The following is a 13,657-nucleotide window of genomic DNA, read 5'->3' as shown; positions in this document are numbered from 1 at the left end:
TTAAAACTAAACAATTTCTTTTACCATGTTAATTACTGATTTCTTAATTTAGTCTAGCTTCACAGTTAGCCAGTTTGCGCCCATATGGAATGAGCTTCGTTGTGCTATAAAAGTTACCTTATTATTGATAATATTAAGGCAAATTACAGCATGCAACCAATTGTACATTAATCCAGGGAAAGCAATCAAACATATGAAAAATGTCACAGCTTATTAAGTTTTGTACCCTGCAGGCTAACATGGCACAATATTTTTGCATCAGATACTTAAGGGTTTCATTAAAGTAAGGAAGCAGATCACTTATATGAGAAAAAAAAAATCACAGCAAACTCATGAAGGAACCGTTTTTTAAGCAGCAAACAAATTAACATTTCTAATTTTCATTTCTACCGGCCCTCAGAGGAGGACAAATTCCTGTCCAAAACCTGCTTCCATTGATGGAGATTGTTAGATTTGTAGTTGTTTCTGTCAGGATCCTGAACCCTCTTGTCTTGGTTTATTTTGCAGTATTGACCAGCTGACTAGACATTATCACACTTATAACATGACTACCTAAGAAGTATTTGAGCTGATTGTGATTGAGTTTTTTTTTTTCCTTCTTTAATTATGTGTGGTAAAAAAAAATCTGAGTAATAAGTGTACAATGAATATACATTATTATCCCTTAAATGTCACTCTTAATAGTCTTGTTTGAACTTGTTTGTTCGTCTTTGGCTCACATCCACTTGCTGCAAACTTTTGTTCGCGGAAGCTTCACTTTTACTTCAAGTGAGTGAGATAAAATATTTCAACTTAATACCAAAACTACGTCTGAGAAATAATTGGGCACAAAATGTTGTTTTGAGTGAGTTCAAACAGCCTTGCGTTCGCAACAGTGGGTGATGGTCACACAAGACGACTCAGCAGATTTGAAGTGTTTCCTATTGCAGCGACTTTTTCTTGTGCATGTTCTGCAGACAGGGTGACCACCCTCTATTAAGTTTCCCTCAGGACTCTTGTAAAAGTCAAAATATGACCACACCTCAGATTTGGTCCTCTTAAAAGGCTGAAAATCTCCCGAGCACAGTCACCATCCGCCATTCCTTTTCGAAAAAAAAAACCCAATATTGCGTGCTGCGCCTGCGTCAGACTGTTGCATCCACTCATTCAGGTTTATGCTGAGGAGCCCCGACCATTCAGCGTTGGTTCATGGTTCTGGCAAGGGGGACATACTATCTATATTTCCTCGATCAGGGAACGAGTAACCAAGAAGTTCCCCATTTGTTCCAACATTATGTTGATTGACAAATTTAGTCCCTGTATGAAAATCTGCACAACCACTGAAATGTGTTTCAAGTGATTGAGATGCAGATGCTGCCAAGCTTTAGCATGCCCTTTTGGCAACTGCTCCCGTTGAGTCGTAACCTACCCAGTGCCCCACGTAAGCCCAGAATGTTATTCCTCCATGCCAACAGAATGGATGGGACTAGGCTTACCATGGAGACGGTCATAACTTCTGTTCCTTTTACAATTTATTTCTCGGGAAGAGTGCTTTGGTTCTCAATTTTTTACAGCCATGGCCAGTGTTATTAACGTTGGGGTAGCGTCTAGTCTAAAGGAGAGGGAGGAACATGCTACAGATGGAAAGGGTTTTGCTGTAGGCCTTGCCTAGCCAGAGGCAACGATGGGACAGAGCAATATCTGCCCAGGGAAAGACACCGGTTTACCGACAGGAAAACTGTACCATGGAAGAATTTACACATCTAGCCTAGTAAAGGGGCATGCAGGCATGCACTCGAGTACTGGCCCTGTCATTGGACGCCTCCGTTGCATCTGGCTGCCGAAGGTTGCTCGCAGGAAACTCTATCCAGGGTTTGCCAAGTGTGGAACTAACCTGGCGAGCCAAAAAGACGCTTGTATCCCCCCTTAGAGGAGAATGGTGCTGCAAGTGAGACACAGAGCCAGCCTTCCTGCACATTAACTGTTTGAGTCTCGTGAAGGTATTAGGTGTCGCCCAGCCTGGAGCTCTGCAGATGTCTGCCAAGAAGGCGCCATGCACCGATGCCCACGAAGAGGCAACACTCCGAATGGAGTGAACCCTATCTCAGAGGGGGCACGGCTCACCTTGGGATTGGTACTCCAAGGTGATGGCATCCACTTTTCAGTCGGCCAACCTGTGATTGCCTTGCCCTTCTGCTAACCTCTAAAACAGACAAAGAGCTTCTCAGAATTTCTTAAGCTCTGTGTGCTGTCCACGTAAACATGCAGGGTGTGAAGGGGACACCACAACACAAGGGCAAGGTCTGCCTCTTCTGGGGGGCAGTGCTTGCCAGTTCACCACCTAGTCCTGAAAAGGAGTGGTGGGATCTTTAGGCACGTATCTGGGCCGGGGTCTCAGGATGACGTGAGAAGAGGCTGGCTCAAACTCAAGACACGATTCGCTGACTGAAAGTGCCTGCAGGTCCCCCATCCTCTTGATGGAAGTGAACGCGGTCATGAGCTCAACTGACTCAAGCGGCTCAAAGAGAGCTTTCTGCAGAACAGAAAGGGCCACCGAGAGATTCCAGGAGGGGATGAGGTGTGGTCTGGGACACTTGTGCCCCTCTGGCCCATGGAAAGGCAAGGTGTAACCAAGGACTGAATTTTAGCGACAGATCAGTGTGATGAGCACAGGGAGTGTGCAGAAGCGCCATTCACATATTGGGACTCGGCTGTGTAGCCTGTAGTGAAAGTGGTTTCAGTGATATCACAGTTTTGCCCTTAAACGTATTCAGGCAATTCAGCACTGATTGTGCACGATCATCATCTTACAGGCCTTGGACGGGATACGCGGACGGTTCCACCAGGTAGCAGCACTCTGCGGGCACAAGTGCACCATAGTTGCATGCTTCACTTGGGGAAAATCCACGTAACCCTTAGTGGGACCACCGTCGAGGCTAGTGAGTGTGGAGAAGGCTGCGACGCCGCTTTGGTCATTGAAAGGTGCCTTCCACGAATTCTGAATTCCTCCTCATTCACTTCAGTGGAAAAACCCACTGAATGTGTCCTCTACCAGCATAGATCTCAGTAGCAGACGCGTTGCTTGGTGATTGGGAGAGTGATCGCTGTGCAACCACTCAGCTCCAAAGCAAAAAATGAAATGAGTGGATTTGTGCCGCCGTCTTATTTTATCTATAGGGGAGTGGCTTGGCATGCAAATTCCACTCAACAATTCCTTTGGCTGTTTTTCTACAACTCCGACATAACTGGGGCTCCAAAGTGAGACCCCATTTGTCAGTCGACATAAAGTTGTAGTGACTGACGGGGAACTCTGGTTACATTTAAGCACAGTTGTAGATATTTTGCTGTAAGGCTCTATGAAAGTCCAACTGATGTTCCAGCTGTTCTTATCTGCAAAGGCTGTGAAGTGATTTTGTTTGTTAAATCTTAAGAAGATAGGCTGGGCACTGCAGTTAAACCTACCTTATTTGTACCCAAGATCTTCACTCAAATTGTGTATAGTAGAATGTAGTTTTTTTTTTTTTTTTTTACTATAATCCAAGATAATAATTCAAACATGGGAAGAACTCTGTCTGATGCTCTTACTGTCAGACAAATGAAGAATTAAATTTAGTTTGATTCTGCCTTTTTTTTTGGAAATGAAACCTTGTGCCTCAACTTCATACAGTACACCTGCAACTTCCTCCTCTGGTTCTTTTTAAGCATGTAACACGTTTTCATGCTCTTTCTTCAGTTTTAATTGGTGTCAGAAGAGAATCAAAGAGAACAGAGGGAGAAAGGCACGTTGATCGGAGGACCTTAGAACGACTCCTTCCTGTGATCTGAACAATTGTAATTGTGTTGGACTTTTAGCTGGGAGTTTTGAAAAGACAGCTTCAGTTCAATTACAGCTGTCACAGTGTCAATCCTCATCCCTAGGTGTTTCCCTTGGCTTGTGCTCTCTCTCTCTCTCTCTCTCTCTCTCTCTCTCTCTCTCTCTCTCTCTCTCTCTCTCTCTCTCTCTCTCTCTCTCTCTCTCTCTCTCTCTCTCTGTTGCTAACTTCATCTGTCTGTTCCTCTTTTTCTCCAACATTTGTTTCATCCTGTGCATTATTCCATATCCTGCGGCTGATGTTGTGCCTCATTTCTGGTGTGGCTTTATTCACATCCATGCTGATTCTCACACACTTTGTCTCTCATTCTTTCTTGAGAACACTGTTTATTAAACTATGCAGCATTTTTATCTGCTCCCAAATATGCACCAAATAAACCAAATAATTATTTTCAATGCTTTTCAGTCAAACTAGTTTTTTGTCTGATTTGTTAAGATTCATTGATGATTTTAGAGCTCTCCAAATATGCGTAATTAAATTGAATTCCAAATTAGCGCTGCAGCTTAGAAAGACAGATAATGTATTTAATAGAAGAGAAATTTAGTTTTCACGAGCAAGAGTGGTAAAAACCAATGACCTCGTCTAACTGTAGTGCAATTTAAAGAATGTTCTCGCTTGCAATGTTTTCACAGTGTTGTATAAAGTCAGTTGCTGTGAGACAGGAAGCAGCCACACTTGGCCACATGAGCAGTGACCCCTCATAAGTGACACATTCTGGGCATTCCACTCAGCGTTGGATTTGCCCTCTCAACTTGTGAAGGTTATGACTAGATTCCAGGACTACTTGTCACTGAGTGGTCCTTTTGGGAAGGTTAATTTTATATCTGTGTTCAGAGTTTTTTTCACCCTCACGCTTTTCACTTTTGAGTGCAAGTATAAGGTCAGAAAGTCAAACGCAGACAGCAGACATAACATTTTCTGATGACCTTGGATTTCCTTTTCCTTGGATGTTTCTTTTCATGGAAGTCTACTGATGTCTGGTTGTATGGTCTACCTATGATTACACAGAATTATGCAGCAGTGAGTTAATAATATGCGATTAGAAAATACATCTACATATTATTTTTGGGGCATATTCTGTTTTGCTAGTGAACTTGTTTTCCAAAAAAGTAGCCGCTGAGTCAGTGTTTACGTTATATAAATAACAGGCTATGACACGTCAGCTTGAGATTTTGTCCTGCATAGTTGAGATGATGCGGGTTAGGGATTATATTTCACACAGCTCCATTGAGCGTCATTTTTTAAAAGAAATGGATACTTTTATTCAGCAAGGATGCATTAAATTGATCAACAGTGATGGTGCATCCATTTTCTAAACCGCTGGTCCAATGTATGTACAGCGTAATATCATACAAGTAAAAATCCTTTTCAATTATTAATTAAATTGTTTAATTAAGGTTTATGCAGGACATGCTAGTTTCCATGACCGAGTACAAGATAATTATTTTCATTACTACTGGAGCATGCAAGTTTGCTACATTTGAAATGATTATTAAACAGCAGGCACAAACTATACAAAAGCGGCAGGCCGGCAGCCCTTCCAGTGCACTCAGTGTCTAAATTCACTCCTTCAAGTGAACTATATTAGTGGTGTATTATTAAAATACTAAAATATTAGTATTTTTTTTTAAACATCCTGGTCGTATGCGTTGCATTTGCAGCACGTTTTCTCAAACTGATGAAGTTGTTTTCTTAATTTGCTGGTGTTTTTTTATTTACATGCGTTATCTTCAGTTGCAGCTTGTTGAGCTCTCTTTTCCTCATTAACAACATTTTCCAACAAGAAGTGGTGTTTCCCTTTTTATTGTGGCTATAGTTTTCAGCTTCATTTTAGTGAATCATTTGTCACAGTTTATTTAAGTATATGATTCACCAATAAAATGAAAAATTCATATTTTGAGCAATATAGTGGATGCCATTTGTCAGACTCAGTTATAAATATTTTTCTATTTTCATTAGCTGCAAAACATTAATGCTATTACTAGATGCTTCATAATTTTTGTGCCTATTAAGTGCAGATTTTATTGCCAAATTAAATAGTATAATCTAATTTCTCTACATAAGATATAGCCTAGCCTAGTATCGTAAGTGTAGCTGCTACTGGTTAGTGACTGTTAGTGTAGCTAACTTGTGGTCAAATTAGTCCATACAACCATTGTTTACAGACACTTTGTGTGCCACAGCTGTAAAACTGCTCATGTTTTTCCATCTATCCTCAAGGATGATCCTCACACTGCTCCTCTGAGTCCCATGATCATCATGGATGTGGCCATCGTAAATCCCAGATGAGCCTCAGACACACTCTCCGGGAGAAGGCACAGATACAAACCAGCAGCAAAGTGAGCAACATAGATCTCTTTGACTTCTGTAGATGCACATCAGAACAGATGTATAATGAGATTAAAGCAGTGACTTTCCCATTAGACAACACAATATTTTATAACATTTTCATTAGGATTGAGGTTCATTTTTAAAGTGCCATTTGAGCGGCATTTGGCCAGCTATGGATTTGAAGCAGTGGTGTGTGTGTTTGTTTTTGCGGTCAAGCTCAGGTAGGCTGATCATTTGGAAACAGGTAACTAAAGCAGACACAGGGCAGTTGGGGGGCAGCAGAGCTGCACTAATACCTTCGGACAGCCGGGTAAGGGACGGCCAGCCAGACTGCATCCCCAGGGTGGGCCAGGACAGAGAAAAGTGCAGGACAGGGACAGATAGAGTCACAGAACATTAAAAGTCAGACAGATAACATATTACTATTATTTTTTAATGATATTTTCATAAGCCCAGCTGTGTTGTACTTCCCAAGTGACAGAAAAACACAGCAGTGTGTGTGCGTGCGTGCGTGCGTGCGTGCGTGCGTGCGTGCGTGCGTGCGTGCGTGCGTGCGTGCGTGCGTGTGCGTGTGTGTGTGTGTGTGTGTGTGTGTGTGATTGCTCCATGTAAGTAAGAATCTCTGCACTGATATCTTTTCTCATTTTCCAGAGGTCATCCGCATAGTAATATCATTTCTGAATCTGACATTTAATCCATTCAAACAAATAACCCGAGTGAGCAAATCTATCCCTGCACATCTTCATCTATATGTCGCAGTAAAACACACACAGACACACGTGACATATCGCACACCATCTGAAATGAGGCCTGAGGGGCTTTAATGACCTCTGATAAACATAAACCTTATTTATCATCTCCATCACATTCTATCTGTGGAGAGAATGAACCTGTAAGCACACACACATTCAGGGTTTCACAAAGAATCTGTATTTATTTCAGTGATCTCGTTAGGAGGTGTGTCCGCAGTATTTTATTTCATGCTGAGAGGAATAGATGCCTGTGGCGAGCCGTGTGTGGAGTACTGAGTCTTAAAAGAGGGAATTGTTCTTCTGTCATAAATATAAATCTGTATTTGTCTGAGAGTCTAGAGGATGTGTATGAATAGGCTTTATTAGGACTGTCAATCGATTTGTTGCAATGCATAAAGTATCATGAAACATGATACATGATCATGGAACATTTTTGTATAATTTATTCTAGGTTGAAAATAAATGTACTATTTTTATTTTATCTTCATAAATACATTAATTTTAATTTACACATCTTTAAATGTAATTTTTTTTAAGGATATAGGCTATAGAAATTAACATTTTAAAATGCTCAACCGTATTGTATAGACTTTGCAATTGTACATGAAATAGTTGGAAATTTAAATGATATAAGGATAGCCCCAAAATTATAAAATAATTTAGAGACATTGCATTATTGTGCTGGCAAACGCATCACATAGAGTTAATATGGCTTTAGAAGTCAACAATGACAACAAAACAGAGCGAGTGGCCAAGTCACTAACATGTTTCAAATAAGCCACTCGCTCTAACGTTAACCTAGATAAATGTGCGCTATTTTTAGTCGCATATCCAAGTGTTTAAAGTTAAAGTATAGCACGCTTACTGCATGACATAGAGGTGCTGACTCGATCACTTGTTACTTAACAAGGTATTTAAGTTGTTAAGTTTTAACTTTAAATACTCCGTCATTTTTGGTCATACAGATTGTAATACATCATTCGAAACTTGTATTTGTGTAACCTCACAATAACAACAAAATGTTGTGCTTTTGTAAAGTAATCTAAACAAACACCATGCGCTTTCTGCCGTCTCGGTCTCCATGAACTTAAGCGTGTCACAAACATTTACTGAAACGCTCACAGACATGTCTGCTTTTAAAAGAACCAATTCAAATAGAAAACAAATGCTCTCTGAATATGTAATCTGTATGAAAGGCGCATTTCTCTCTAAAGGCGTGTCAACTATACTGTGGAGATGGCAAGTCAGCATCATCAACTTAGTCTTTGCAGCTGACCCGGAAAACACTAGTTTATTAATAAATCAAAATGTCTCCTTGCTATTTTTTCAGACACATTCATAATCATTACTTTTGACTGTGCTTTGTGGCAAGCTACATATTATGCCTAAATACATTTAAAGGTTCATTAAAAATATTTAGTCAGAGGCAGCCCTAGTATACATGTAGACGGACATCTTTGATGTTGATTTTCAGTCCTCCATGCCATGAGCACTACTTTTTAAGATGCTGTGTCATTTTAAAAGTGGTCAAACCTTGAAAAAATGCATTTTCGAGACTCCTGCATTCTTGTTTTTAATTATAGTAATTATACAAAATTAACATTGTTATAGATCAAGCATATATCTACTGGCAGGACATCACATATTCTACAACATTCCCATTGCAGTTATGAAGATGCAAAACCTGCACAGGCTGTCAAAACAAGAGACAGGTTTTAATGAAGATTTATAGTGCTATCCTCATCACTCGGTGAAGACAGTAGACGATGCACTTTATCATCTTAAGAAACCGATCTCAGGGGGCCTTTGTCCAGTCTGAAATTGTTTCAAACAACTTCACCTTTAATGTATCACTGAAGTCCATTATAGTTTGTGATGTACACCAAATATACCCAGATTTTGCTGATCTATGCTTTGCAACGGCCTTGGGAAACAAATTGCCCTAGATACTAAATATATGGAAGACAATGAGTTGCTCACCTCTTAGGACAGCATATCTAAGAATGCTGACTTTTAAGACCTTTTATTGGCTACCTAATGCCTGATCAGGTCCTAGAGGTTGTCTATATCCCTGTTCATGATCCTCCTGTTCTGATTCTCTGCAGTGAGACAATAGCAAAAGCAAAACAGAAAATAATAGCAGTCATTTCATGTATAACTACCCTTTCCAAAGATTACTACGATAAAGACAGAAAAAAGAGATGGGTTGAGAGATATAATTTAGATCCCTCCATGTGGCGTCCTATATCCATTGCATTGTCCCTGTTACTTCACTTAGGTCATGGATGTTGCAGTATGTAATTTAGGAACTTGTAAATTAGTGGCTTTTTCTTCATATTTGTGTTTTGTGAGAAGAAATTCCTGGTCAGAAGAAAATGAGGTCATGTTTTGTTGTGCTTCAGATTTACTATTCTGCAAGGTGATTACACTAGATTATTATAAAGATTTATTATAATTTTTTCTCTTATTTGACCCATCAATACTAAGGATGCACTTATATTAAAATAATGGTTGATTCTGATCATTATTTTCATTGTTAGGCCCAATTTACACTATTTAGCGGTACACATTTTTCTAAATGTAAATTTGTCTTAACAATAAACCAATTGTTTTTAATGTTTTTCAAGTGAATTTGGGTACTATTTTTAGAATTACAAGTAATGGTGTTAGTAAATTATTAGTGTTTATAAAGATATTAACTTTAAGTGACTGTTAGATGATGGCAAAAATAATCTAACTATTTATATCTAATTTATAACCAATAATTTGGCTGATATTTATATCCAGTATTGACCTATACCAATACATTTTAGAGACTAGGCCAATAACCGTTGCACACTTGTGTATCCCTTTTTGATACGACCCCAATGAAAACTGAAAACTGAATTGATATTTTTGAGAGCTGGGCTCACAGAAGAGCAGTGTGAATGCAGAACAACAGTTGTCCCAACTCAACATCTGGTGCCACCAGTGGGAAATTGTGTGGATAAGATGTAAAGAGACATGTTGATTGGATTTGTTTTAATATTCATGCTCACATTCTGAGTTAGTCATCCATGAGAGATAGAAAAAGTAGAAAAAAATAGTGACACATACACAAACAGACCATAATATCTAAAGGTCCATAGACATGTTGAGCTTGAGTCTAAATGAGGGTGACAGTTGAAGACTTTGCGGTCCACCCTGTAGACAACTGCCTAAGGGTGAGGGGTGGGCGGAAAGAGAGAGTATCTTCAGAAATTATAGTTTAAAACAAATTAACTTAGCACAATGTACAATTTAATGTAACATTTCTCTGAATATCCTGAAACCGATGGGAGTATTTGAACTGGGTATTGGGAAGTTACCAAGTTAGAGTGTCACTCAAATAGATGATACATGCAGATTTCACATGATTCCTGTTTTGTCTAAACTCACACAAATGTGTCTCATATTTCTAGCATTGGTTTTACAGTCTGGTTATGATTCTCCCTGTCTTGTATTAGTTGATGATTTGTTTATACATGGATCCTGGAAATCTTTGACATCATTTAATTGGACAAACCCATAGATATATGCTAGTACTGTTGCTGTATTTTCTGTTTAAATAGACTCCTTTTCATTCTGTCACATTTTCAAATTTCATATTGACTTCAACATTCATTGAGAGTTCTTTTCCTTTGTAGATTCCCTTTCTTGCCATTTAGGATTGGCCCTCTTTTTTCCCCTCAGTGAGTATACAACAACCACACAGTCCAGTTTGGTTAATGTCTGTCTTGTTTGTCACACAAACTGAAGTTTGTTCAGATGAAGGTACTACTGAATTTGTCCATGAAACTTCATCAGATGTGTCTGAATATAGTTTGTGTGGGCACGCATGCATGTACTGTACGTGTGTTGATGTCTCTGATAATAGAGGAACTTTCTGTGTCATGACAAATGAGTACCGCTATGCACAAGCAACAGGGATAAATAATAATGCAATATAAATAATGCACAACCTGCCGTATTCACTGCTACAATGGACACATGAGCCTGCAAACACACAAATAACCCCTTTTATGTATAAAGAAGCACATAAACATGATCCATAATTTAATATGTAACAAAGATGGAAGGTCTATAGGTTAGGTATAGCACATGGGAAGTTGACACGGAAGATAGCCTGGGCATTCTGCAAAGATTGGTCTAAATTGTGTTTCTTCTTTCTTTGTTTTTTTTGTTGTTTCTGATAGAGTTTGGGTTCCTTTGTAAGTTCTACTTTGCTTAGTTGGGGACACTTAATATCATGTTGATGTCAAACCCCAGTGCTGTGTGTGTATGTGTATGAAGTCCCATGAATAGAAGAATAACATATACATGTTCTTACTTTATGTTGGAATATTTGGATGAGTCGCATGCATATATCTGCACCATCACAAACCACACAGGCACACACAGACACCCCAAGGCTAATGAAATGTCAGGGAGGCGTGAATCACTCTGTAATAGATGGAGTGTAAGTAATTTAGGTGACTTTGTCTGCCAGTCACAGTATAAAAACATAGAAGCGCAGAATTATAGAATGGACAAATGGACATTCACAATGTAAATGTAGTCACAAACAGAGACATAAAGGCTCAAGTTCTGTTACACAAACAGTATGGACATGGACCAGGATGGAGCATGTGATCATTGGTTAGTCACCTGGCCTGCATCTCTTTTCATACTGTCACTACACACTCATAATGCCATAATATTCTTATTTAAGTTGGGCAAGATAACACATGAATTTGCATTTTTACACATGGAAAGCGTACACGTTTGTCAAACTAATGTAACGCGGGCCTTGCTTCTCTCATTTCATGTCCCATTTCTTCAATTGATGTAAATGACAACCCAGTCTTCCAAGAAACCCACTATGGAGGATTGCTTTTTTTGTAGTTACAAATAACAGGCTTCTTCTTTTGGAGAGTCAGCTTTGATCACTGTCCAAAATGGTAGTGCAACGGCTTGGGTCACTTGTGCTGTGATAAATGCATTTTTAATTAGGATAGATGGATGGATTGAAGGAAGGATGTAACCAAAAATTCAAGATTTATCAAGTGGTCATTGAAAAACCCACTTTGATTAACCACTAATCTGAATATTGGAAGCAACATGTCCCTCTTCATGTCTGTGGCACAGCCCTGGATGGGTGGTTTATTAGCTGTAAAAGTGTCTGAAATGTGAAGGAAACCAGAGGTCTTAAAAGAGAGTATAGGAAAGTGTAAATCAGTCCCACTGTCTTATTGTCAGGCAGAATCATGACCCTGTCTGGAGGGACCGAAGGAGCTGTTGATCTTCGACGTGAAGCCGATCACGGAGATGAACGAGTGTGCAGATGCACGGATTAGAAAATGCATTATAGATCACAAAGTTATTTGTTGTTGTGAGCAGCAGCTGCTGTGTCTAACTGATCGATGGAGATCTCACAGTACACAACCTCTTCTTAGCTCTTTCATGTGTGGAGGCCTGATTGTTGAGCTTTACATTATCGCCCCCATGTGACAGCAGCTGGAACTGCAGAAGTAACTGATGGAAGAAAGACAGCAGGAAAATGGTTGAAAAGGTGACATTATAATCTAAAATAATTTGCACTCTTGGGATGAATGTGCTTGTTAATGAATGGGGGATATATATTCAGAAATAATATAAATAAACAAATATGTGTGTGCGTGTGTATCTACACACTCTTGTTTGTTTATGTATATGTGTGTCGACAGATGAAAATAGTTAATGTTTTAAAAAATATATTAAAACATCTGCAACAACAAAAAAAATAGAAGGAACGTTTTTTTTTTTGTCACCACCATAGTTTCAGTCCATGCATGTGTCTCTATTGTCCGGTCCAGATTTGTTTGATCCAGTACACACACTCCATCTCCACGTTCCATCATTCTGCACGTGTACTTGCCCTTCTGATTCCTTCAAATCATCCCTTTTTGTCCCTTTTATTGATCTTATTGACCTCCCTCTCAGTTCCAGTGAAGATTGTAGGGTTCCCTGCTCTTAAAATCCAATACAAAGTGTATATTTTAAACTATAACTCTACTAACCGAGCTGCATATACCTCCAACTTCAGACTGTGTGAATGAACTGGTTTATGCAGACATGCGCATCCTCGTTTTAATGGCATTATGCCCATCCCTAGAGCTGGTCTTCTCTTGACGTTGTACTGGGCAGTTGTCCAACAATGGCAGGGATATGTTCACTTGAGCGTGTTTGCGTGTGTGTGTTAGTGTTTTGGGCCAGTGCCATGATCTTGGCACTCGATCCTGGTTCACCAGCTTCAACTTATTCACAAAGTCATTTGAGCTTTGTTGCCTGCGATATGGGACCCCTTGTGCTGCCAACACACACACACACACACACAAACTGGTGCTGACTATAACACACAAGAACTCACATTGATACGATTTTGTGGGTGAAGTAATGTTTTCTTCCTCAGCCATCTCTGTTTTCTTTCTTACTATATTCTCATCTTCTTAGGATGGCTCTGTAAGTGGTTGAGGTATTAGAGGAGTAATACAATCATTCTAGTGGAATGTATCAATCATTCTGCTCCTAGATCCCTTCCAATGCCAACAATCTACCCACACACAAACAATGTGAGTTGGGTTTTACATGTCTACTGTTATTTCATTGACTGGTCTCTTTCTACAACAGCAGACTTTCTGAAGTGAAACCTGTTCATTGATCAAAATCCTCACAGTGTGAAAAGAA

The 13,657-nt window shown here is 39.5% G+C and overlaps 1 long non-coding RNA gene across 3 annotated transcripts in view; it reads left to right on the top strand.

Moving 5' to 3' along the window:
* LOC307008142 overlaps nt 1-13,657 on the top strand; it is an 82,457-nt gene that overhangs the window by 10,599 nt on the left and 58,201 nt on the right. For all 3 annotated transcript variants that reach the window (XR_013799757.1, XR_013799758.1, XR_013799759.1), the window contains exon 2: nt 6,072-6,190. This is a non-coding gene — a long non-coding RNA (uncharacterized lncRNA). The remainder of the gene's footprint in view (nt 1-6,071; nt 6,191-13,657) is intronic.

This window comes from Phoxinus phoxinus, assembly GCF_949152265.1.
Source record: "Phoxinus phoxinus genome assembly, chromosome: 12".
Taxonomy (NCBI): Eukaryota; Metazoa; Chordata; class Actinopteri; order Cypriniformes; family Leuciscidae; genus Phoxinus; species Phoxinus phoxinus.
This window is presented reverse-complemented; position numbering and strand designations above follow the sequence as displayed.